This window comes from Vigna umbellata, chromosome 11 (genome assembly GCF_029865625.1).
Source record: "Vigna umbellata cultivar VRB3 chromosome 11, Vumbellata_1.0, whole genome shotgun sequence".
NCBI lineage: Eukaryota > Viridiplantae > Streptophyta > Magnoliopsida > Fabales > Fabaceae > Vigna > Vigna umbellata.
The window spans coordinates 19,525,695-19,551,097 of NC_142175.1; the positions used below are offsets into that span (position 1 = coordinate 19,525,695).

At 36.7% G+C, this 25,403-nt stretch overlaps 1 pseudogene; it reads left to right on the plus strand.

Moving 5' to 3' along the window:
- Positions 1-338: 338 nt before the first annotated feature.
- On the plus strand, positions 339-16,779 carry LOC148191103 (uncharacterized; annotated as a pseudogene).
- Positions 16,780-25,403: the final 8,624 nt, after the last annotated feature.

Consider the following 25,403-nt stretch of genomic DNA (forward strand, 5'->3'; position numbering starts at 1 on the left):
GTCCAAAGATGAATGGGGCAGTAGAGGCTGCTAATAAGAATATCAAGAAGATCGTACAAAAGATGGTGGTCACCTATAAAGATTGGCACGAAATGCTTCCTTTTGCTTTACATGGATATCGTACATCAGTACGAACGTCAACTGGGGCAACACCTTTCTCGCTTGTGTATGGGATGGAAGCGGTACTTCCTTTTGAGGTGGAAATCCCATCTCTACGAGTTTTAATGGAAACCTAATTGGAGGAAGCTGAGTGGGTTCGAACTCGGTTTGACCAGCTCAATCTCATCGAAGAAAAGAGACTGACAGCGGCGTGCCACGGACAATTGTACCAAAGAAGAATGAAGAAGGCTTTCGACAAAAAGGTGCGCCCAAGGGAGTTCCATGAAGGCGAACTGGTGTTAAAGAAGATTTTGCCTATACAAAAGGATCACAGAGGCAAGTGGACCCCAAATTATGAAGGGCCATTTGTAGTAAAAAAGGCATTCTCCGGAGGGGCACTAATTCTCACAAGGATGGATGGAGAGGAGTTACCTTTACCAGTTAATTCCGATGCGGTAAAAAAGTTTTACGCATGATGATTCCGTGATAGGGGATGCCACTAAGGGATATTAGCACTGTTTTTGAATTATGTTGTATACTGTGTTACTTCATTCAATAAATACCATACAGTTTTATCCATTATTCAACTTTTACGCTTTTTCTTTCGACACGATTCATGTCACACTGGGTTTTAAAGTAAAGTAAGGAAAAGGAAAGTTGATAATAATTAAAGCATCACGGGTATATCCATCGAGCACAAACTCGTTCCTGAAGGATGTCGTGAAAAAAAAAATAAATAATAAAAAAGAAGAAAAAGGCGAAAAGGAAAGACACATGTCGAATTCGTTGTCAATAAAGTCGTCAAGGGCATAGTACTTTCAAAAGCCAAAAACAAACAAAGTTTTGAAAAATACTTGTGCAGAGTCTTTTCTTGATTGGTTAACTTGTGTTCTTTTTCTACGAAAGCATCTGCATTCATATTGCTTGAACCCCTAACCCTTTCATTTCTCCCAAAGAAAAAGGATTGTCATGTCGGGGCAGTTTTCATCATGGTGCCTCTGTCTGATGATACATTGATCGGGGAACGTTAAAAAAAAAAAAAAAAAAAAAGAAGCAAAGAGAATGTATGTTAGATTGAAAACCTGAAAGGGCAGTCTAAGCAAAACAAGACAAACGAAAAAACGGAAGGAAATGAAGTCGGTGTGTCAACCGCTACGGAGTTTTGTTCCAGCGTTAAAGTCGTGGGAAATAAGGCGAGTAAGCTTCAGAATGACGTGTGGCCATTTTTTCTTCACCCAAATGATAAAAGAAATTTATCCAGTTGCACCTCCTTTGAGCCGTAAGTTATAACTGTTTTTCTTCGTCACCCTATACAAGAATCATTGGCATATCGATGTCAGTCCGAAAGGTACATCAAGAGTATCCAAAGTCAATTAGAAAATTTTCTGAAACAAAAAAAAAAGCCTAAAAAAGAAGAGAAAAAAAGAGAAAAAGGAAAAGACCACAATAGGGGGCAACGACACGAATTACCAAATGGAAAAGAAAGTAAGGATAAAAAAAAAAAAGCAAAAATAATGATAAAAGAATGCCCGGAGTTTCAAACTCCCGGAGGCTCGTCGACTTGACACCTTGTGGATGATTCTTGTTAAAATAATTGAACCTTTAAGCGTTTATTTGGGCCCTCACTATCCATTTCTTTCATAACCCTTTGCCTTTTAGCCACGGTACAAGCCAATAAAAGTCCACACTGACTGGAGAATATTTGTCCGGATCTTTCTCGTGAACTTAACTCTGGAAGGAAATGATGTGGTGAGTGACGCAATCGCTATAAAAAAAAAAAAAAAAGAAGAAAAAATCAAAGATGAAGAATGAAAAAACATGCTGTGAAGCCTCCTCATCAACCATTTCGTCAAGAAAGGTATCGTCGGATTGGGGCAATCCTCCCTACCCAAACCTTTCCACTTTTCCAAATCATACCTACTATGTGCAACAAAAGTTGGGGCAATCTTGTGAGCCTCGCACGCTTAAATATTAACAACACCTCCCTAAATAAGGTGAACTCAGATGTTAATGTTGCTCACAGATAATCATTCAGCCATCTATTTGTCATATCCATGTCCCACACTGTCTCGGGTTCAAGCTAGTTTGGGGTTCCAAAAAGCATTAAAGAGAATTTGAGCTCATGGTTACACTATTTTCCTCTTCATTAAAAGACTCATTGCCTCTGGACCTTATTTTCAAAGAATGCGTTTTGAATGTACATCAAGCTCGGCGACGATGTTGATAACAGATTCCAAACATGGAATTTCTAAAAAAAAAATGGAAAGAGGGAAAGAGGGAAAGAAAAGAAAAAGTGAGAACAAATGAAAAGAACGGAACAAATGTCTCTGTGTTTGTGCATTCATGCATCCTCATGACATTACATCATGCATCTCAAAGGAAGCAGGGATTTGTTCGAAAACCCTTATGTTTTGCTCGGTTTCTACTAACTCTTCAAAGGTGCTGAATCCAGGTTGTTGTTCTGCGATATTGGCCCTCTGCAAAGCAACGGTCAAGTCCAGATTTTAGTTTTTCTAACGGCCCTCTGCTTGGCACTGGTCGAATTTAAGTTTTCTTCTGTGATATTGGCCCTCTGCAAGGCAATGGTCAAATCCAGGTTGTTGTTCTGCGATATTGGCCCTCTGCAAGGCAATGGTCAAGTCCAGATTTTAGTTTTCCAAACGGCCCTCTGCTTGGCAATGGTCGAATTTAAGTTTTCTTCTGTGATATTGGCCCTCTGCAAGGCAATGGTCAAATCCAGGTTGTTGTTCTGCGATATTGGCCCTCTGCAAGGCAATGGTCAAGTCCAGATTTTAGTTTTCCAAACGGCCCTCTGCTTGGCAATGGTCGAATTTAAGTTTTCTTCTGCGATATTGGCCCTCTGCAAGGCAATGGTCAAGTCCAGGCTTTAGTTTTTCTAATGGCCCTCTGCTTGGCAATGGTCGAATCCAAGTTTTGTTTGGTGAATCGCCTCTCTTTGGGCATTGGCCAAGTTTTTTTTGCCGCGTTGTAATCTCCTTCCTGAATTCGGTCATTATATGCTTGATTTGGTTGTTATTCCCCCTTTTTTCTCTTTGAAACCCAGACGAAATTAGTATTTCTATCTTTACTTATCTTTTACTCTAATAATATAAAAACTTTTTTTGTCATATTATCCAGTAAAATCTAAGTAAAGAGGGGCAGCTGTTAATACCCAATTTCGTCCGGGTAGTTAAAAAATATATATAGAGTTAAAAAGGGGTAATAAAATAAAATAAACGGGTAAAGATAAATTTAATACGAAGTCTCAAAAAAAAAAATGATTTGTGTTCCGTTTTCCTTTTTTTATTTTTGTTCTTTTATTTCTACTTTGTTTCGTTTTTATTTATTTCCTCTCCTGTTTATATTTTATTTTGTTTTTATTTTTATTTCATTTTTATTGGTTTTATTTTTTATTTTGTTTATTTTATTTTATTTCTTGGATTTACTTTTATTTTATTTTATTCTATTTTTGCTGTATTTCATTTATTGTTCCTTTTAAGTTTACTTTTATTTTTTATTTTTTTTATTTTATTTTATTTATTATTATTTTTTTTTTCTTATTTCGTTCTTTCTTTTATTTGTTTTATTTTTATTTTTAATTCAAGAAAAGATTACTCTTTATATAAAAAAAAAAAAAGAGAAATGAAAGAAAAGGAAAAGAAAAGGAAAAGTAAATTTCAGGTCAACTCTGTTACTCTCTTGAGGCCACAGTGAATGCTTAGAATGTGACTATAGGGTGGCAGCGTGATGAAGTCACTGGTTTTTCTTGCTAAAAATTCCTAGCGACAGCGGTAGACATATGGAAAAGGAAAAAATTTTTGAACGAGCTTTGGTCACCTGCAAAATAGAAACATGAAAACATGAAAAGAAAAAGGGAGAAGGGAAATCTGGCGCCAGAGGAGATCTCAGGGTACAACAGAAAGCAGGGGTTTTGGTTTTGAAAAGGGAGAGATAATCACACTAGGGGGATCACTCATCACCATCAGAAGAGAGAACACTGAGCCTTAGTGGGGGAACTAAAAAACTTTCATTTCTTTCAACTCCGTCCAGGGAACCTCGTTGCCGTCCGGTAACCCTTGTTCACGTTCACTATATTTTTCTGGCACCTGCAATAACGTTGGGAGCGAAGGGGAAATTGAATCCTGTAAAGAAAAGGAGACTAGAACAAAAAGGAAAGTTTTATCTTCTCTTGAAGCTGCGAAGGTAAGTCTCCATACATCCAAGCTCTTTGGTCATGCTCGTTCATATGCTCTATGTATGTTGCCTTATGCATGCTGAAAGATGAATGAAATTGTGTTCAATCAATGTATACATTTGTGTTTGCTTTCCTCTGTTAATCAACATTGCTGTTAATCAAAACTGCACCCAATATGTAGTTTCAACAAAATTCATCAAATACAAATGACAGTAGAAAATGAGTATACACTCCCCCAACGTCGAGACTTTAATCTCCTCTACTTGCACATAGAAAACACTAAAAAATAGGAGCAGCACCTAGAAAACACTAAAAAAAACAGGAACAGCACCTATCATCTTCATCTTTCTTCTTCATTTTTCATCCCCAACACTCACTTCGAACACCCATCATCTACATCCTTGTACTACGGCCAACACCCATCATCATCTACACCACGGCCTAACTCCCCTCACCCAATCATCAACCATCATCACACATCACCATAGCCATCTTGACACTCACGGCTACTACCAACTCCCTTCCAACCACCTTCCAACTACCCGTTCCTTCCACTCCCAATTCTCACATCCCAGGGTTTACTTCGCCTTCCCAGCAAATCCATTTCTCAACTTCATCATTTTCTCATAACCCAATCAACACAGAGTGGAACAGGTTCATCATTCACTCCTCATACTCATTCGAACACAACACACCCCAAACGTTGTCTCGGCAAGCCTCTTTGACAACAGTCGCCACCTGCAAAGAAGGAGAGAGGATGTTGACGTGGTGACCGGAGGCATCTCCGGAGACGACCGGTGACGCTAGCGGAGCCTTGGCCGGCGCGGTGGTCGAGCTCGCCTAAGGGGCGATCCACGAAGGAAAGAACCATCTCTCTTGTGCGCGAGGAGAAGAGGAAGAGAGAAGCCTGATCTGGAGGCGGCGGCGGCCAGTTTCAGTGGGGGCGAGGTTCGGCGGCCAGTTTCAGTGGGGGCGAGGTTCGGCGGCAACCTTGGCCGTGACGTGCGACGCCGGTGGTGTCTTGGTTCGAGAAGTCTGGGCTCGCTCAGGCGATGTCTGACGGAGGAAGGGAGAGAACTTCCCTCACGCGAAGAAGAGGGAGGAAGGAGTTGGCGGCGGCCCCGGTGGCGCCTGGTCGCCGGTGACGCCTTGGGCTGAGCGGGGATCCGTCACGGTGGCCGGCCGTTTGAACGGAGGCTGAGCAGAGTGCGTGATGAGTGCCTCTAGGATTTCTCGTCCATGGGAGAAGCTTGAATCTCTGATGCATGTCTGAAATGAGTTGGGACGTAAGAACCCCTAGGGTTTTCCAAACCTGAGAAGTGAAATGGGCCCTAGGCCTGCTCCAGTTTAAAAATATTCACATGTATATAATTAAAAAACATTTCTTTCCTTCACGCACCCCCGTTTCTCACCCGCACACCCCTATCCATTCCATTGGTCTGGGCTCAGGCCCATTCTGTTCCTAAAAAATAAAAAAAATGAATTTCTCCCCTGCGCTTCCTTATTCTCATTTTTGCACCCCTCTCCACTTGGGCTTTGGCCCAGTTCTATTTTTTTAAAAAAAAAAGCACCCCTATTCCTTATTCAGCATCTCTACACCTCTTTTCTTTTTGTTTTATTTACTTTTATTTTATTTTATTTTATCCTTTTACTTTCTACTTTATTTCCATTATTTATTTATTCATCCTTTTATTTTATTTTCTTTACTTTGTTTTTTTTGTTTTTTTTATTTTTTTTATTTTCGTTTTTTATTTTTATTTTATTTTTATTTTTATTTTTATTTTTATTTTTTTTTATTTTATTTTCTTTCTCTTTTGCTTACATTTTAAATGCATTTTTGTAAAAAATGATAAAAATATATTTTAAAGGTTTAGACACATGTGTGATCGCACGCATCGTCCTTGTGTTAGAACCTTTTCTTCTTCCCTTATAAAAAAAATAGTAAAAATATATTTTAAAGGTTTAGACACATGTGTGATCGCACGCATCGTCCTTGTGTTAGAACCTTTTCTTCTTCTCTTATAAAAAAAATTAATAATAAAATATTTTAAAGGTTTAGACACATGTGTGATCGCACACATCGTCCTTGTGTTAGAACCTTTTCTTCTTCTCTTAAAAAAATTAATAATAAAATATTTTAAAGGATTAGACACATGTGTGATCGCACGCATCGTCCTTGTGCTAAAATCTTTTCTTCTTCTCTTCTAAAAAAATGATAACAAAAATGTTTTAAAGGTTTAGGCACATGTGTGATCGCACGCATCGTCCTTGTGCCAAAAACCTCTTGTCTTTCACTTCCCAAAAATCCAAAATCATTTTCAAAACAAATTTTCAAACAATTTCCAAACAAATTTCTCAAATAGATTCAAAAGAACTACGTAACCCTGATTTCTCATTTTGAATGAGAATACGTAGGAGCAAGGTCAATCCTTGTCGGGCTCAAAAAACTAAAAAATATATTTTGTTTATTTAGAACTTTATTTTAGGAATAGTTAAACATTTTGAAAACCACATCAAATTCGCGTATTTAGTTAAAGGTACTACCTTAGGGCAGGCGTTGTAGGGTGCTAATACCTTCCCTACACGTAACCGACTCCCGAACCCAGAATCTGGTTTTCGCGGACTGTGTCTTATCATTTTATGGTTTTTCCGTAGTTTTCCAAAATAAACTATGGTGGCGACTCCAAATCTCTTTTCAAAACCCGTTTTTTTTCTTGGATCGTCGTCCCGTCGCGATTCCGGTTGCGACACTAAGGAAACTCTGGCTAGGAAGAACTTGGTTTCTGAGCTTGTCCAATTGTGACTCACCTCTTCTTCCTGGGAGCTACTTAAAAACATTTTTGCCTCTAGGATATCTTTAGAAATCTTTCACCAAAAACAAAGGAAGTTTGTGAAAACCTTTTCACTCATTACTTGTCAAGTGTTTTTGAAAAACTTGTGAAAATCATTTCTACCTACTTGTCAAGAATGAGTCAATCTAGTGTCCAAGGAAGTGTAAGACCTAAAAGTGAGAGCTTACAACTAAGAGAGGAATTTGAGCAAAAGTTCCAACAAAGGGACAAAGAGATTAGTGAGCTCAAGGATATGATTGGTCAACTTTTGATCAATTAAGACAAGGGTAAAAGGAAAAAAGGGTCTACACATAAAAAAAGAGAATACCTTGGAGATACATCCTCTCCACCTAGTGAACCTGAGCATTATAGTAGTCATCACAATGATGACCACTATCAAATACCTCCTAGAAGAAATCATAGAGTGAGAGAGCATCACCCAAGGGAACCCAAGATTGATCTTCCTCCCTTCCATGGAAAAGATGATGTGGAAGAATATCTGGAATGGGAGATGAAAGTTGAGCAATTGTTTGAGTGTCACCAAATAGATGATGAGAGGAGAGTAATTATGGCCTCTTTAAGCTTTCAAGGCTATGCCTTATATTGGTGGACAACCTTGGTCAAAGATCTGAGATTGAGAAACCTACCTTCCATTAGGTATTGGAATGAGTTAAGGTCTGCCTTAAGAAGAAGGCATGTGTCGGCTTACTATGATAGAGAGTTAATGGACAAGCTCCATAAACTCCAAAAAAGAAACATGAGTGTTGAAGAATATAGGCAAAAAATGGAGTTACTCATGTTGAGAGCTGGGATAAGAGAGGAACCAAGAATAACAATTGCTAGGTTCCAAAGTGGACTTAATTATGACATAAGAGATAAGGTAGAACTCTTACCTTACAATGATCTCAATGAATTAGTCCAACTTTGTGTGAGGGTGGAGCAACAACTCAAGAGAAAAAGCTCCAATAGAAGGACTACCCTACTAGTTCTAGTCATAAGAAAGAATACAAGAGGGAGGGTAGTCTATCTAAGTCAAGGTATGATGGGTCTAGGGAAAGAGAGAGAGAAAAAAAGAAAAGGTTAAAGAACCTTCAAGAGACCATAAAAGCAAGAAAACTAAATGCTTTAGATGTGGGGGAAAAGGGCACTATGCATCTGAGTGTCGAAATAGAAGGTCAACTTACATTCTTGAGCATGAGAGTGACAGTGAGGGTTCTTCATATAGTAAGTCTGAAACATCCACTTCTAAAGAAGAAGAAGCTTTACCTTGTGATGGTGACTTACTCATGGTAAGAAGACTCCTTGAAAATAAACATGTTGAGCTAGAACAGTCACAAAGAGAGAATCTATTCCACACAAGGTGTAAAGTTTTTGAAAAGACATGTTCAATGATTGTGGATAGTGGCTCTTGTTGCAACTGTTGTAGTTCAAGAATGGTAGAGAAGCTAGGCTTAACTACTACTCCTCATCCTAAACCTTATAAACTTCAATGGATCAAAGAGGATGAAGGAATAATAGTTAAAGAACAAGAGAGTGTACCCATTTCCATTGGAAAATTTGAAGACCAAATTTTTTGTGATATAGTACCAATGGAAGCTGGGCACATATTACTTGGAAGGCCTTGGAAATTTGATAAGCAAGCTCTACATGATGGAGTCACCAACAAAATCACCATTCAACACAAGGGCAAGAAAATTGTTTTGTGTCCTCTTACACCTTCACAAGTAAGAGAGGACCAAATAATTCTTAAGAAGAAGTTGAATGGGGAAAAGAAAAAGGAAAATAGGAAAGAGAAAAAGGAGAAGAATATGAGTTTGGTAAACAATGCCTCAACCAAAGAAGTTGTCCAACCTCAAACCTTAAAAGTTTCTAAAAATCTTTTGCTTGGACAACCTCATTTTCTTCTCTATTGCAAAGAGGCACTTGTTTCAGTAAATTATGAACTTGGTTCTCTGCCAAAGGGGTTGCAAAACCTTTTAAAAGAATTTGATGATGTATTTCCTAAAGAGGTACCAAGTGGATTACCACCTTTGAGGGGAATAGAACATCAAATAGATCTGGTACTTGGGGCAAGCCTTCCTAATAGGCCAGCCTATAGGACCAACCCCTGGAAACAAAAGAGCTAGAGAAACAAGTTAATGAATTATTGAACAAAGGGTGGATCCAAAAGAGCTTAAGTCCTTGTGTTGTGCCTGTGTTGTTGGTTCCTAAGAAGGATGGATCTTGGAGAATGGGTACAGATTGTAGGGCCATCAACAATATAACTGTTAAATATAGGCACCCCATTCCTAGGTTAGATGACATGTTGGATGAATTACATGGAGCAAACATTTTCACTAAAATTGATCTCAAAAGCGAATATCATCAAATAAGAACTCAAGAGGGAGATGAATGGAAAATCGCTTTCAAGACCAAGTTTGGTTTGTATGAATGGTTAGTCATGCCCTCTAGCTTGACCAATGCTCCAAGCACATTCATGAGGTTGATGAATCATGTCCTTAGGGAATGCATAGGAAATTTTGTTGTGGTCTACTTTGATGACATCGTAATCTACAGTCAAGGTCTTCAAGAGCACCTTAGCCATGTTAAACAAGTCTTGCTTCTTCTTAGAGAACATCATCTCTTTGCCAACTTTGATAAATGTACTTTTTGTCAAGAAAGTGTAATTTTCCTTATTCAAAGTTGGAAAAGAAGGTGTACATGTTGACCCTGAGAAGATCAAGGCTATTTAAGAATGGCCAACCCCTAAAACAGTAGGAGAGGTGAGAAGTTTCCATGGATTAGTCAGTTTTTATAGAAGATTTGTAAAAGACTTCTCCACCCTAGCTGCTCCTTTGAATGAACTAGTCAAGAAAGATGTTCCTTTTCTTTGGGGTGATAAACAAACTTTGTCTTTTGAGACCTTGAAACATAAGTTAACTCATGCCCCTATTCTAGCCTTGCCTAATTTTTCCAAAGCCTTTGAACTAAAATGTGATGCATCTGGGTAGGGATAGGAGCTGTTTAATTCAAGAAGGTCATCCCGTAGCCTACTTTAGTGAAAAACTTAGGGGACCTACTTTAAACTATCCTACCTATGATAAAGAGTTATATGCCCTCATTAGAGCTTTAAAAACTTGGGAGCATTATTTAGTAATTCGAGAATTCATCATACATACTGACCATGAATCTCTCAAGTATATTAAAGGGCAAGCAAAGCTAAACAAGAGACATGCTAAGTGGGTGGAATACCTGGAGCAATTTCCTTATGTCATCAAACACAAAAAGGGGAGTATTAATGTTGTTGTAGATGCTTTATCTAGAAGACATGCATTATTAGTAACCCTAGGCTCACAAATATTAGGATTTGATGATATAAGAGAACTATATGAAAATGATGAAACATTTGCATCCACTTATTTTTCATGTCTTAAGAAGCCTTTTGGTGGATTCTATCTTTTTGAGGGGTATATTTTTAATAAAGGAAAACTTTGTATACCCCAATGATCCTTTAGAAAACTTCTTATAAAAGAGAGTCATGGAGGAGGACTCATGGGCCATCGTGGAGTTGATAAAACTCTAAACATTTTGAAAAGTAAATTCTATTGGCCACACATGAGAATAGATGTTCAAAGGCATTGTTATAAATGCATAGCTTGTTTACAAGCTAAGTAAAAAATTATGTCTCATGGACTTTATACACCTCTTCCCATAGCAAATACCCCTTGGGAGGACATAAGTATGGATTTTGTTCTAGGATTTCCGAGAAATCAAAAGGGGTATGATTCTATATTTGTGGTAGTAGATCGTTTTAGTAAAATGGTACATTTTATACCCTACCACAAAGTAGATGATGCTAGTTATATCTCTAGACTCTTCTTCAAGGAAATAGTGAGATTGCATGGCTTACTGATAACAGTTGAAAAACTGTTATTTTTATGATTAAAATTGACACTAAAAGCAACCTTTACACTTAGAAACTAGCTTGAAATCATACTTTTCTTTATATTTTTGGAAATAAGAGTGCTGGACAGGTTTATGCTTGATTTCAGTGTTTTTGTGCAGGTTTTAAGGTGAATTTGGTGAAAGAAGTGAAGAAGGAGAGAGATGAAATCAGAAAAGACATCAAAAAGTGCAAAAGGAGAAGCCGAAGTCACCGCTCAGCGGCAGTTTACCGCTGAGCGGCACTCAGGCACTCACGGGAGATCCGCTGAGGGGCAAAATGGCCGCTGAGGGGAGAAAACAAGACACGCACTTACCGCTGAGCGGTAATTTACCGCTGAGCGACACTTTAATGGGCTTGGACCTAAGTTTTTGTAATTTACGAATGGTATTTAAGCTTTAGGGTTTCCTAGGGTTAGGTATCTTTGGCTGGAACGAAGCAAACACTCTCTCTTCCACCCCTTTGAAGGAGGATCTTGGATGCTGAGGCTTCCTCTTCACCTTTTTAGGGTTTATTCTTTCATTCTTTCATTGTAATTCATCTAGGTTCACCATGAATATGGTGAACTAAACTCTGTATGTTTGTTGGGGAATCAATGTAATCTTGTGAAACTCTCATATATGGAATCTGTTTTTACATCTTTTAATTAAGACTTGTGCTTTCTTTCATCATTAGTTAGGGTTTTTCCTCTTTGCTTAATGCTTGCATTGTTTAACTCATTCGATGCATGATTATTGGTTTTGTCGATACGGGCACGTACGGGGAAGTCTAGATCCGGGGAATTTCTCCCAATATGATATTGGTTGTCGTTAAGCTCCTGCACTTATGAATTGATCATTAGGAATGCTAGGAATTGTATGAACTCGTGATTAGGGAGAAGCCTTCTAGAAAGGTACTTTAGAGAGTGGCATTAACAATGATGATTTGAATGTTGAATTCCTAAAATATATGAGAGTGGATAAGATGAAATTGACCCCCAACAACATATTCATACATAAATTTCATTGAAAGTGTTTATCTTTTGCTTTTTGCCATTGATCAAAAACTTCATGCATACATGTTTATTTTCTGTCTTGCATGTTAAACTCCAAATATTTCGTCTTTTAAGTCTTAACTAATCAGTAACCCACACAACTAAACTAGGCCGTGAGTCCTTTGGAAAGAACGATACTTGGTCTTACCAAGTTTATTATTTGAACGATTCGGTCATACTTGCCGATTGAAAAACAAGTTTGTGACATCATAATTTGGTGTTCATAAATTTGTCCATCACTTACCCAAAACCATAGTGCCTGATAGAGATGTTAAGTTCCTAAGCCATTTTTGGAAAACTTTATGGGAAAAGCTAGGAACTAAACTTCTATTTTCTACAACATGTCACCCACAAACTGATGGGCAAACTGAAGTAGTAAATAGATCTTTATCTACTTTGATAAGGGTAATATTAAGAGGTAATAATAAAAGTTGGGATGATCATCTACCTCATATTGAATTTGCTTATAATAGAGTAGTTCACAAGACTACTAATCTTTCTCCTTTTGAGGTTGTTTATGATTTTAACCCTATTACACCTCTTGATTTACTACCTCTTCCAAAAGTTGGAATGATCATCTACCTCACGTGACTTGGCTGAATTGGAATGAGGCATGAATCTTGCTGGCTGAGTTGGAATGAGGCATGGACCTTGCTGGATCAAAATGGACGTGCATCCTATTTGAATTTAGGAGGGAATTAAATCAGAAATTAGGCTCCTCTTCACCTATAAATAAGAGGGCCTCCTCTTTGTATTTCCTCACTTTTGAGCTTAATGATATGCTGCAGAATTTGCTTTCCAGCTCTTGCACTCTTAAGTCACTTTTGATTTACTACTTCTTTTCCTTTCCTCAAGCTTCATTCCTCTTTAGGAAGGCCCTCTGAGCTGTGAGGCTTCACCCATACACCTTTTATCCACTAAAACACTTCAAATACTACACTATTTCATCAATCCGCTGCACCTTCATTATTCACTGCTGGTTTCTTCTGGTCTGGAGTCTTTGCCTGCATGTTTCTAGCTGGGATTAGTCTCCATCATTATACCAAATGTATATGATAACAACTTATGTAATTGATTATTACACAACTATTTGCCCCTGTCCTGTTAAGCATATACAAGTGATCTGGAGAAATCTAACTGATTATACACATTGTTAAATCGATTATTTCTACCAGAAATTGTGTGTTCAATTTGTTTGATGCATGATTGATTTACAAACAATGAATCCATATATCAAGCACAAACATAATAATGATAAAGCAAGTGTTATACCATTTGTTGTACAAGAAACTATAAAATTATTCTTTTGTTCATCATAAAAAACATTGATATAAATGATAGGTTTGGCTCTCCTATCAACAATAATTATAAAAGTGATACATTAGCCTATTTCAATTTATCAGCATATTGTAATTTATATTATTTATATCATAAAAGAAACAAGTGTATCTTTTTTTACTAATGAGTTCATCTACTAAATACTACAAATGATAAACTTGTTCAAAGTAACACTATGAATGTTTACTTATCTCATCCAAGTCAAAACATCACTTAAACCAATCAAATCCATATATATATATATATATATATATATATATATATATATATATATATATATATATATATATATATATATATATATATAAAATTAAAATGAGATTCAAATTTCATCCATTAGACTAATGAAAGTTATAAAAAATTATTTCATTGCTAATTCTATTCATCTACATAATTTTTTATATATAATCAAACACATACTCACATGTATGACAACGGGTCGGGTCGGACACGGACAGTGCCTACCCGTAACCCAACCCGACAAAAAAAAATTCATCCGCTACCAGACCTTATACACGCACGGATACCCACTTAAAAATTATCCGCTGATATTTTAAAACCCGCGGATACCCGCAAATATTTAAAAATAAATATTTTTATAAATTTTTAAAATAAAATTACAAAAATGTATAAAATATAATAAATATTAAATTAAATATACATTAAAAATTAATTTTAATTAAATTTAACCTTATAGAATATAAATTAATATTAATTTTGATTAAATTTAACTTAATAAAATATAAATTTAATTTTTATATTTATTTTTTGTGGATAACAGATATCAGCAGATACAGATAGTATAATACTCGCATCTGACCTATTTATAAGCGGGTATTAAAATACCCGCTACCCGCGGATAGTAAATATCCGCAGATACTAACTATCCGTCACGGATTTTATCCGCGAATATCTGTGGGCCCAGATTTTTGTGCCATCCTTACATGCATGCATGTGCACACATTGTTTGAGATAACCTTTCTTGTGTAACTTGTCTTTGTCAAACAATATTTAAACTCTAATTATCTATGGAAAGAAGTCAACATTGTATCTCATTGTCCAAATATTATGTCTCTTAGTCTAACATGACAAGTCACTTACTTATAAAATCATGTAACATATCAAAATTTCATCACTTAAGTGATCATTTCTCATATGAGTGATGAGATATCTAAAATCAAGAGAATAATTTTAGCGTTTCTCTTTTTCTCAAACTCTTAATTATAACTTAAGTGATGAGTATTATTGCTTGAGTGACCAATTGGATAGTGTTTGATATTGTTTTATGAACGTAATAAATGACATTATTCAAACTATGGTCAAATAATAACTCAATTCTTAAAGAGTATGTAAAAAAATAAAAAAATTGGACAAATTAATAAGCAATCAAATTTTACCAATTCTAGAAATTCTAACTTCTTTACAGTATTAATTTACATATACTATATACTTAGTTACCTAAAATTACAAGTAATTCAAATACACCTAAAATCAAATCCAAAATCACTTGTTTAATTGAGTTATAATACATTTTCATAATTCGTAATCAAACTTCACATCCAATCAAACATATACGTTACTAACCATTTAAGATCACAAAATCAATATAAGATATATAGTAGATTTTTAGTTCATATCCTCCCTTAACTTTTTAGATATTGTATTTAATTTTTTTCCAAAACTTTGAAATTAGTACGTAAAATTCTAACTTACTATCAAAAAACATATTTATTATTTATAATTTATTAGAGGATAATCAAAATAAAATTTTCAAAATATTAAATTGAAATTAGACTTCAATATTCTCAATAATATCAGTCGCGATTTTCTGACCTAAAAAAATCTCATAATTAATCATTTGTAATTGAAAAAAAATAAGTAAAGCATGAAATATTATGATATAATACATATAAAATGATGACTATCACTTTTAATTTACTCCCTTTATTTCTTTTAATTTTTTTTTAAATTATTATAATTTACTTTCCATTTTTTTACATTAATTACCTTTTTTTATCAATTACATGTTTATTCTTTTATAATATTTAAATAATTTACACATATTTATTGTATAAAATAAAAGTTGTATAACTACTTTATTAGAATAAAAAGGACTTTTTTTATCAACTAGAAAATATTCGTTTACTAGAAGTTAGGAATAATTTATCGAATACTGAAATATATTTAAGTGATTTTGATAACTTTCATAATAAATATATTTTTCTATACACAAAAGTAAAGAATGTAAGAGCATTGTATCTCTTTGTAAAGTTCATAATTTTCTATTAATCTCACATCGAAATCTTAATTGTGCGTGCAAAAGGCAACTGCGGTGCAATGTGCCATGTCAGGGAATTTGTGTCACGCACTCAGATCAACATTAAGAAAACAATTAAAATTAAGAAAGTAAATAATAGTTTCATCACCGTCCAAAATCTGCTCCAGGCTACAAATAATGTAGTATTATATAGTTAAATTATGTCCCAAATCTAAGAATATTATATTAATTTATTTCATTTGAACATATACCAACGTAATTGTATCGGTAAAAGAAAAAGAACCACACATTAACAATTAAAGAAAATAAAAAATTGAAATTAATTTTTCCATAAACTAAATTTATTTATATAAAAAGTAATAAAAAATATGTAATTTTCAAAATTTTACTTTTACTTTGTATAAAGATTTATTTAATCTTAATATTGTATGACTATACGGCTATATAGAGGAACTAATCAAACAAGACCGTGAGGAGGGACGAATCGGTCTCAATAGGCTATGATCAACATCGTTAAGCACCATTCAATCAAGATTATTAGTAAACATTTTCTATTAGCCGATTGCATAGTCATGGAGATGAGAGTTCTGACATCCCTTCTAATCAAGATTATTGGTAAGAGTTTGCGAGTAGACAAATTCAGATCTAAAAACCTTGGAGCTAATGAGCCTCAAGCAAGATAAGGAAGAACCCCTAAAAGCTTTTATGGACCTCTACCCAAAAACCATGTGACGGATTAAGGGTCGTAACCCCGAGTTTTCCCTCCAACATGTGGTGACCGCCCTTAAGCTAGGGTCTTTCACTGACAATCTATGTCGAAGGTCACCAAAGAGGATGGAAGAGTTGAGGGAGCAAACGATAGAAGATATAAGGGTGGAGGAGATGAGGGAGTTCAGGAGGAAGCAAAACCAAGAAGTGTTGGGAGATAAGAAGGAAGGAAAGAAGTCGATCGGTCCAAACGAAAAATCGAGAGGTTTGCGGCCGAAGGATTTCCCTAGGGGTCGCGTTTCCAACAGTACACCCCGTGCAAGGATACTACAAGAGGCCCTAAGTGCCGAGCTAATGGTGATACCAAAGAAGTGACCAACCGCTATGGGTGCAGAAGACAATAAGCATTGCCTTTATTACAAGAACATGAGCCACACGACGGAGGAGTGTGTGATCCTTAGAGATAAAATTGAGAAGTTGATATGGGTAGGACAACTCAATAAGAATTTTAAAAACGAAAGACTTCTAAGCACTTGGCCCTGACCAAGATGATCTCATGGTAGTCACCACGAAGATAACTAGGTATGGAGTGAGAAAAGTGTTGATTGGCCAAGGGAGTTCAATCAACATCCTCTACTGGAAGACTTTCCAGCAGATGGACCTGTGTTAAGACCTCAACAAGTGTACCGAATCGTATCAAGTAATAATAATTGGTAAGATCAAGTATCGTTTCCCAAGAGACTCACGACACTAAACAGACATGTAATTACTTAACTAATTAAGACTTTTAAGAACAATTTAGGGTTTTGAATGCAAGAACAAGAAAGTAAATATGAATGCACTTTTGATCAATTGAAGAAAAACAAAAAGGTGAATGAATGATATTGAAATTATGAGATGGGTATGTTTTTGGGATTTAGATTTCGCCTAGTTTACTCTCATGTATATAAGAATTCATCTTCTTCATTCAATTATTAATATCACTTTCTAAATTACTTAAAACCCGATCCCTCGGCGAAGAAAGCCTATCCTTAATTATTAGACCACAATCCCTTTCTTCCCTAACAATTAATTCTGCATTACGATTAGAAGCTTAAGATGACCAAAACTCCTATCCCCATCCCTGAGCAATACTGCTTTTGCGAGAAATTCTCTAGGTTGTGGTTTCTAGGTATTTCCCAATAACAAAGAAGACCATAACATCATTCCATGAATGATCAAAACATAACAAGCATAGAGCAAAGGAGAAAATCCCTAACAATTGATGAAAGAAGCATAAATTAATAAAACCAATTCAAATACTTGAGAGTTCACAAGGTTACATCATCCCCTAACAAGAAATTGAATTTAGTTCCCCCTTGTCATGGAGAAACTAGATGAACAATGGAATGAGAATGAAATATAAACCCTAAAAACTGAAGAGGAGAGCTTCCGCATCCACTTCTGGCTCCAGAGAGTTGGAAAAGTCTGAATTTGTGTCAATTTTGTCAAAAGATACTCCCTCTAGGTATTGTAAGTCCTTAAATAGGGCTGAATTGGAACATGGTCCAACGTTGATAACGCTCAGCGCCCCTACTTGAGGCGCCCAAGCGAGCTTGTGAGAGGAGTGGTGCTCAGCGCCCCAAGAAGGGCGCCCAAGCGTGAAACATTACATGAAGATTAGCGCTTAGCGCCCCAGGAAAGCCGCCCAAGCGTGAAACAGTGAAGTCTAGCGCTGGGGGTCTAGAAAAGGGCGCCCATGCGTGGTTACGAGACACCAGCGCCCAAGGCCCCAGAAAAGGGCGCCTAAGTGTCTTGCGTCCTTTTATAACCTTCTCTTTTGGTGCTATTTCTGTCTTTTCTGAGTTTCAACTTCTTGACACTTTAACTCCTCTTCTTCTTATCCCATTTTCCTACAAAATCAAAGAAATTTAGTGATAAAATCTTCAAGTATAACCTCAACTCTCTTATTCACCACATTAAGCTAAAAATAAGAGAACAAGCAAGTTTCTAAGTCAAAAAAGGTTCTTTTATTATCAAAATTTAATCCCAAATAACGGTGAAATCAACCGTTATCAACCTGTTAGAAGAACTCATTGTTCCCTACAATGAGCAGATCATTGGCTTTGCCGGTAAGCGGGTGGACACTCGTGGTTATGTGGAACTCCGGACTAATAGTTGGGGGCTGAGCGAGACAACACTAAAAGAAGGGTCAGATGTTTTTTTGTGGAAGCTAATACATCCTATAACGTGTTGCTTGGGCGGTTGATCGAGGCTATACCCGAATCAAATTGATAAGCAATTAAAGTGCAGATATACTAGGAAGTGACTACTATGTTGTATCTCAAGGACCAATTGTTGGTTCAGTCATTAGATCAAACACGTAGTGGGTGGGGTTTTTGGACAGTTTATGCGAACTATATTAACTAACTCAAACACGAATTAAAACACAAATTAAAGACAGGTTGGCCATTAGTTAAATTTCATTTGTTGCAATCCCAGATTAATGTTAACGCATTGGCAAGTGTACCAAATCGTATCAAGTAAATATAAAATGGTAAGACCAAGTATCGTTTCCCAAGAGACTCGTGTTACTTAACAATCGTGTAATACCTTAACTAATTAAGACTAAAGATCAATTTCAGTGGTGAAAATTAAAATGCAATAAAAGTAAACATGAACTTGAATGTAAATTCTTGATCTATTGGAACTAAAAGCAAGAATGAATGGAGGATATTGATATGAGATGATGATGTTGTTGGGGTTAGATTTCACCTACTTCACTTTCATGCATATTAGAATTCATCTTCTTCATTAGAATGTTAATGTCATTTACGAAATTATTGTAAATGTTAATGGCGCTGAGGGACCTGGTTGAGGGCAACCAGGCGTCCTACGGTGCTGCTGGCTGGCGCTGAGCATCGTTGGAAGGGCGCCCAGGCGTGACTGCGAGGTTCTAGCCCTCAGCGCTCTTGAAGAGGGCAACCAGGCGTCCATGTGAGGTCCCAGCGTTGAGGGCCCCAGAAAAGGGCAACTAGGCGCCCTGTGGTGCAACTGGCTTTTCTTCTCTGGTGCCTTTATTGTCCCTACTTGAGTTCGACTTCCTTGGTACTTTTGCTCTTCTTCCAAAATATTCCAATAACCTACAAAATTGAGGGAATCGGTAATAAAAATCATTAAATATAACCTATATTCATTTATTCACTAAATTCAACTAAAAACAAAGGTTTGAGCAAGCTTCAAAGTAAAAAAGGGTTAATTTAGTATCAAAATTGCATCACATATAACGGTAAATTCAACCGTTATCACAACCCCAAACTTGAAACTTTGCTTGTCCTCAAGCAAAGCATAACTTGGCTTAAACAAAATAGCCTTACTACAATGGTCTAGCACACAAAAAAAAAACATTCTCTTTTAAGAAAAGTAAATCACTCATGTTTGCCCATCATAAAAATATCAGTCGAGAATGAAGTCTTAGTAAAATAAGCAACTATGGTGCTCACATAACACAGAATACACAACAGATGCAAAAGCCTTATGAATTACCAATAACCAAAGAAAAATGTTATCCTATAGTGCATGGAACCATTCCTCACCAAAGACAGTGTTTCACTCAATCTCAAAGGTGTATAGTGAGGTGTTTCTTTCCCTTTACCATCACAATGTCACACAATTCAACTTTGCCTTTCATTTAAACACATCAAACACATTCACAAGCAAGTTATCATCACGAGGACTTTTTAAGGCTTGCATTGTGGCTGGGCTAAGAAGAAAATTGGTTTTTCTGGACAACAAAGTTCCTTGAGTTTAGAGAGTGAACAATTACTTCATAATTTAGCATTAATCTCTCTTTCTACTTTTCACTTGAGAAACCACTTCTCAACTTAATCACAACTTTCATCCATTGAGCTTAGCCTTCTCTTCTTTTGCTTTTCTCTTGCTTTATTTACTTTGCTCAATGCTCTTTTTTACTTTTAACAACCTAACAACCCTAAACTTGAACCATTCTCATATACCACACATGCATACTCTACTCAACTCAAGGCAAGGATTTCAAGGGTATTTTTCACATTAGGCTCAAGGTTAAAAGGATAAAACAATTTTTTTTAAAAAATTTTGAGTTAAAATTTTGGCATTGGATTGGCTTACAAGGGATAAGAACAGATGGCCCTTATCAATTGTAACAAGTAAGAAAATAGTTCAACAGCAAAAACTCAGGAAAAATTAATTGTGATTCCAAAGCAATAACATTCAACAATAATAAACTCTGGAGCCCAAACTCCCACAGGTTAATTCAAGGTTCCAAAATTTCATAAACATCATGCCAAGCACATTAATCACAATTCAAACCATGCATCTTTCTTAACCAACTATGATATGAGCAACCACCATATGTGCTTAAAAGCTAAACCAATCATTCCTCAACATCAATCACAATTCAATAGGGCAAACACAAATAATCTTACTTCTCACAACCATCACACTAAATCATTGCAACAAACTATCCATTTAACCATGTACATAGCTCAAACTAGAATTAAAAACAAATTAAACAAAGTATAAAAATAACAAACAAGAGATGATGTCATTACTCCCCTCAAAGAAATCTAAATGCTCCAAACTTTCCACCTCCTCCACTAGCTTGGGCCCAGTCCCCAGGCCAAGACATGTGAATGATGAGCTCATCAAGTGAAATGCCCTGAAGTCCGGGAGAAGCAGCATATAACCTAAAAACACAAACAAGAAAGGGTTAAGAAAACCGAGTTGCCTCTCAGTAAGCGCTTCTTTAACGTCACTAGCTTGACACCAACTGTACTATCCTAGAATAGGGAGCCTCAATCTCAAGAACTCCCTTTGCTTTGATAATCTTGATAACCCATAACCTGTTCTTGAATTTCACTAGTTTGCCAGGTTTGGGTTCATTATTGTCCAGCACCGAGTCTTGAAGCACTTATTTCTCTTCATTATCTCCATCCCCTTCCTTCATTTTTGGAGAAAAACAATTATGGTTCCTCTTGACCATATTGGCAGGTTGATCAGGTAGACTAGTCACTGATAGAACTTCATCTGTTATTTTAGGACTAGTCTGCTTTGCTTGAATTGGTTGCACATCTTCAAAGACATTAAAAGTTACCTCTTCATCTTGATCTTTCAATGTTAACACTCCATCATCTACATGAATTACAACCTTGGTTGTCTTCATAAATGGTCTTCCAAGAATGAGAGGGATCTCTACACCTTCCCCCATCTCCATCACCACAAAATCAACTGGAATTGGAGTTTATCAATCTGACCACAACATCTTCCACTGCACCATAAGGATGCTTGATGGATCTGTCTGCCATTTGCAAGATCATTCTTGTAGGTTTGACCTCAAGACCACCAATCTTCTTGAGTATGGATAGGGGCATCAGATTGATGCTAGCCCCTACAGCCTTCCCTATATCATGATTCCCAATGGTGCAAGGGATATTGAAACTTCCCGGATCTTTGAATTTTGGAGGGAGAGTCTTCTGCATAATGGCACTACAATTACCTTGCACTTCAATTGTTTCTTCATCTAGATATTTCTTCTTTTAAGTGAGAAACTGTTTCAAGCATTATTTAGGATTAAATTTTCATAACAAATGAACCCTTTTTGACTTTGAAACTTGCTTGTTCTCTTGATTTTAGTTTATTTTGGTGAATAAGAAAGTTGAGATTATACTTCAAGATTTTATCATTAAATTCCCTTGGTTTTGTAGGAAATTGGGATGAATATGAAGAGGAGTAAATTGTCAAGAAGTTGGAACTCAGAAAGGACAGAAAGAGCACCAGAAGAGAAGGCTACAGAACCTCGCAATCACGCTTGGGCGCCCTTTTTTGGACCCTCAGCGCTGGAGCCTCGTACTCACGCCTGGGCGCCCTTTTTAGGGCGCTAAGCGCCAATCTTCCTGTAACGTTTCACGCCTGGGTGTCCTACCTGGGGCGTTGAGCGCCACTTCTCTCGCAAGCTCGCTTGGGCGCCCTAAGTAGGGGCGTTGAGTGTTAATGGATTGGCAAGTGTACCAAATCACACAAGTAATATAATATGGTAAGACCAAGTATCGTATCCCAGAGGACTCTCGGCACTAGACAATTGTGTGATAACTCGATTAATTAAGACTTAAAGAAAACGAGATCATTGGTTTCAGATGCAAAGATAGAAAATTAAATATGAATGCAGTTTGATCAATAGCAGAATAACACAGTGATAAACGAATGTTGTTGAATATGAGACGAGTATGTTGTTGGGGTTAGATTTCACCAAGTTCCCTCGCATGTATGTAAGAATTCTTCTTTATGCATTAATGTTAACGTCACTCACTAAATCACCTGAACTCGATCCCTCGGTGAAATAGGCATGTCTTGAATCACGAGTTCATGCAATTCCTAGCATTCCTAGCAATTAAATGTGAAGATCAAGAGCTTTAAGACGACCAAGACTCATTCTCATCCCTTAGAAATAGTACTCTTGGGAGAATTCAACAAGAACCTGAATTGTAAGGAACCTCTTGGCACTCATGCAATTCATACATAATGATATCAATGAGTTAAACAAAGCATGTAATAAACACAGATGAATTACTCTAACAATTAATGAAAAAGCATATGTTATTAAGAATCAATTCAAATACATGAGAGTTCGCAAGGTTACATCATCTCCCAACAACAAAAAGAGTTTAGTTCACCATAGACATGATGAAACTAGATGAATAATGGAAAAGAATGAGATAGAATAACCCTAAAAGTGGAAGATGGAGGCTCCTGCCTCCAAATCCGCCTTCAGAGAGTGGAAGAGTGTGTTGTTGTGCCTCCTCTGCCAAAGATGCAAAACCTAGGACGCCTGGGTTCTTTAAATAGAACGAAAGTAGAATAGAAATAAAGCCCAAGCCCGGGAGAATGGCGCTCAAGCGCCCCACTTAGGGCGCCCGGGCGGCGAGCGGTGGTCTTCCACGCTTAAGCCTCTCAAAGATCGCCCAAGCCTTCTACGTTCGGCGCTCAAGCGCCCCAAAAGGGGCGCCCGGGCGGTGAGCGACTCTTCCTATGCTTAAGCCTTCCAAAGGACGCCCAAGCTTTGTGCTGTAGGCGCTCAAGCGCCAAAAAGGGGTTCCCCGACAATGAGCGGCTCTTTCTGCGCTTAAGCCTTCCAGAGGACGCCCAAGCTTCGTGTTATTGGCGCTTTAGCGCCCAAAAAGGGGCGCCTGGGTAGTGAGCGGTGGTTTGCTGCGGTCAAGCCTCTAAAAAGAGCACCCAAGCCTCGAGCTTCCTTCCTTCTGGTGCTTTTTCTAGACCTTTTTGAGCTCTATCTCCTTAGCACTTTATCCCTGCTTTCCAAATTAACTCATTTTCTATCAAAAGAAACGGAATTAGTCATAAAATCATCAAATTCAACCTCAACTCACTTATTCACACAACTTAACAGAAAAATATGATTCCAAGCAAGTTTATAAGCAGAAAAGGGTGTATTTAGTACCAAAATTACATCACAAATAATGGTATTTTCAACCGTTAACAAAACTCCAAACTTAGAACTTTGCTTGTCCTCAAGCAAAACAGATTGTAACTAGCTTTTCAGAACAATCACTACAATGACTCAACCTTTTTTAAAAACTTTTTCTTCCAGACAAGAAATCACTTTGATCAACTCAGCATACAGATGTCAGTTAAGATGTACAGATGCCTTAATCAATTAAAATTAGTGTGATGCTCATGTACTTCAATAAATGCTATCTTAAAGTTAACATGAATTTGGTTACGAAAGCTCTGTAGTGTAGGTTTTCAAAGGGTAGTTCCAAAGGATCCGAAACTGTATTTAAAGAAAATGTTGGGAGCCACTAATGCGCCCAACTACTCTAGTGCCCATCAAGTCAATCCTTATATTGTCAGAGTTCAACTTCAATCGCATAATAAATAGTTGAACCCTTTAGAAATTCGTCGCCCATCAAGTTGATCCTTATATTGTCAAAGTTCAACTTCAACCGCAAAATAAAACGTGGAACCCTTTAGAAATTCGTCGTTGTTGAAATAATTTTATTGGGATATATAAGATTGAAAATTTTAATTGGGCCTGAAACTGATAAGATTTGATGGACAACTTTATAAATACTAGATTTGAAAACGAACTCAATGTTTTCTAAATTGAAGAGTCACAAACCCTAGAAATGTGAAAGACGTTCCAGAATTTGATCAGAAATGGCTTCTTCATCATCATCAAGAAGAATATGGAAGGTTGCTCGGATTGCAAGGAATGCTAATCCTACAGGTTGGATTAGTGATGAAGACATTGGACAAAAGGTTTTTAGTCTAAGGAAGATTAAAACCGTGGTTTCTCACAGATATCTGAAACTGGTGAGCGTGTTCTACTCCAACTTAAAGATGAGTGATGAAACATTTTGTAACACAGTCAAAGGGGTGGATATGAAGCTGATCAAAGAGGTTTGGATTGGGATTGTCGTTTTTCAACCGATTAGCAAAGAAGGCCCCTGATTTTCTATCATGAATGGAGATAAGTAGGAGCAAAGTCAATCATTATCTAGTTCACTTTTCAAAAATCTAAAACAATCCATAAAAATTTTCAAACAAATTTACAAACCTTTTTTTAGATAAAAAACTATGTGATCCCTGATTGTCCATCATGGATGGATATACGTAGGAGCAAGGTCAATCGTTGTCGGGTTTATAAAACAAAAAAAATATTTTTTTGTTTCATAATAGTTTCTTTATATTATTATTCGTAGGGAAAATTAAATATTTTGAAAAACCACGTCAACTTTATGCATTTAATTAAAGGTACTACTTTTGGACAGACGTAGTAGGGTGCTAATACATTCCTTACGCGTAACCGATTCCCGAACCTAAAATCTAGTTTTCGTAGACCACACTTTTATTTTATGGTTTTCCATAGTTTTTCCAAAATAAATTATGGTGGCGACTCCCAAAGTCTTTTCTTAAGCCCGTTTGTTTTCGGTTCGTCGTCCCGACGCGATCCTAGTTGCGAC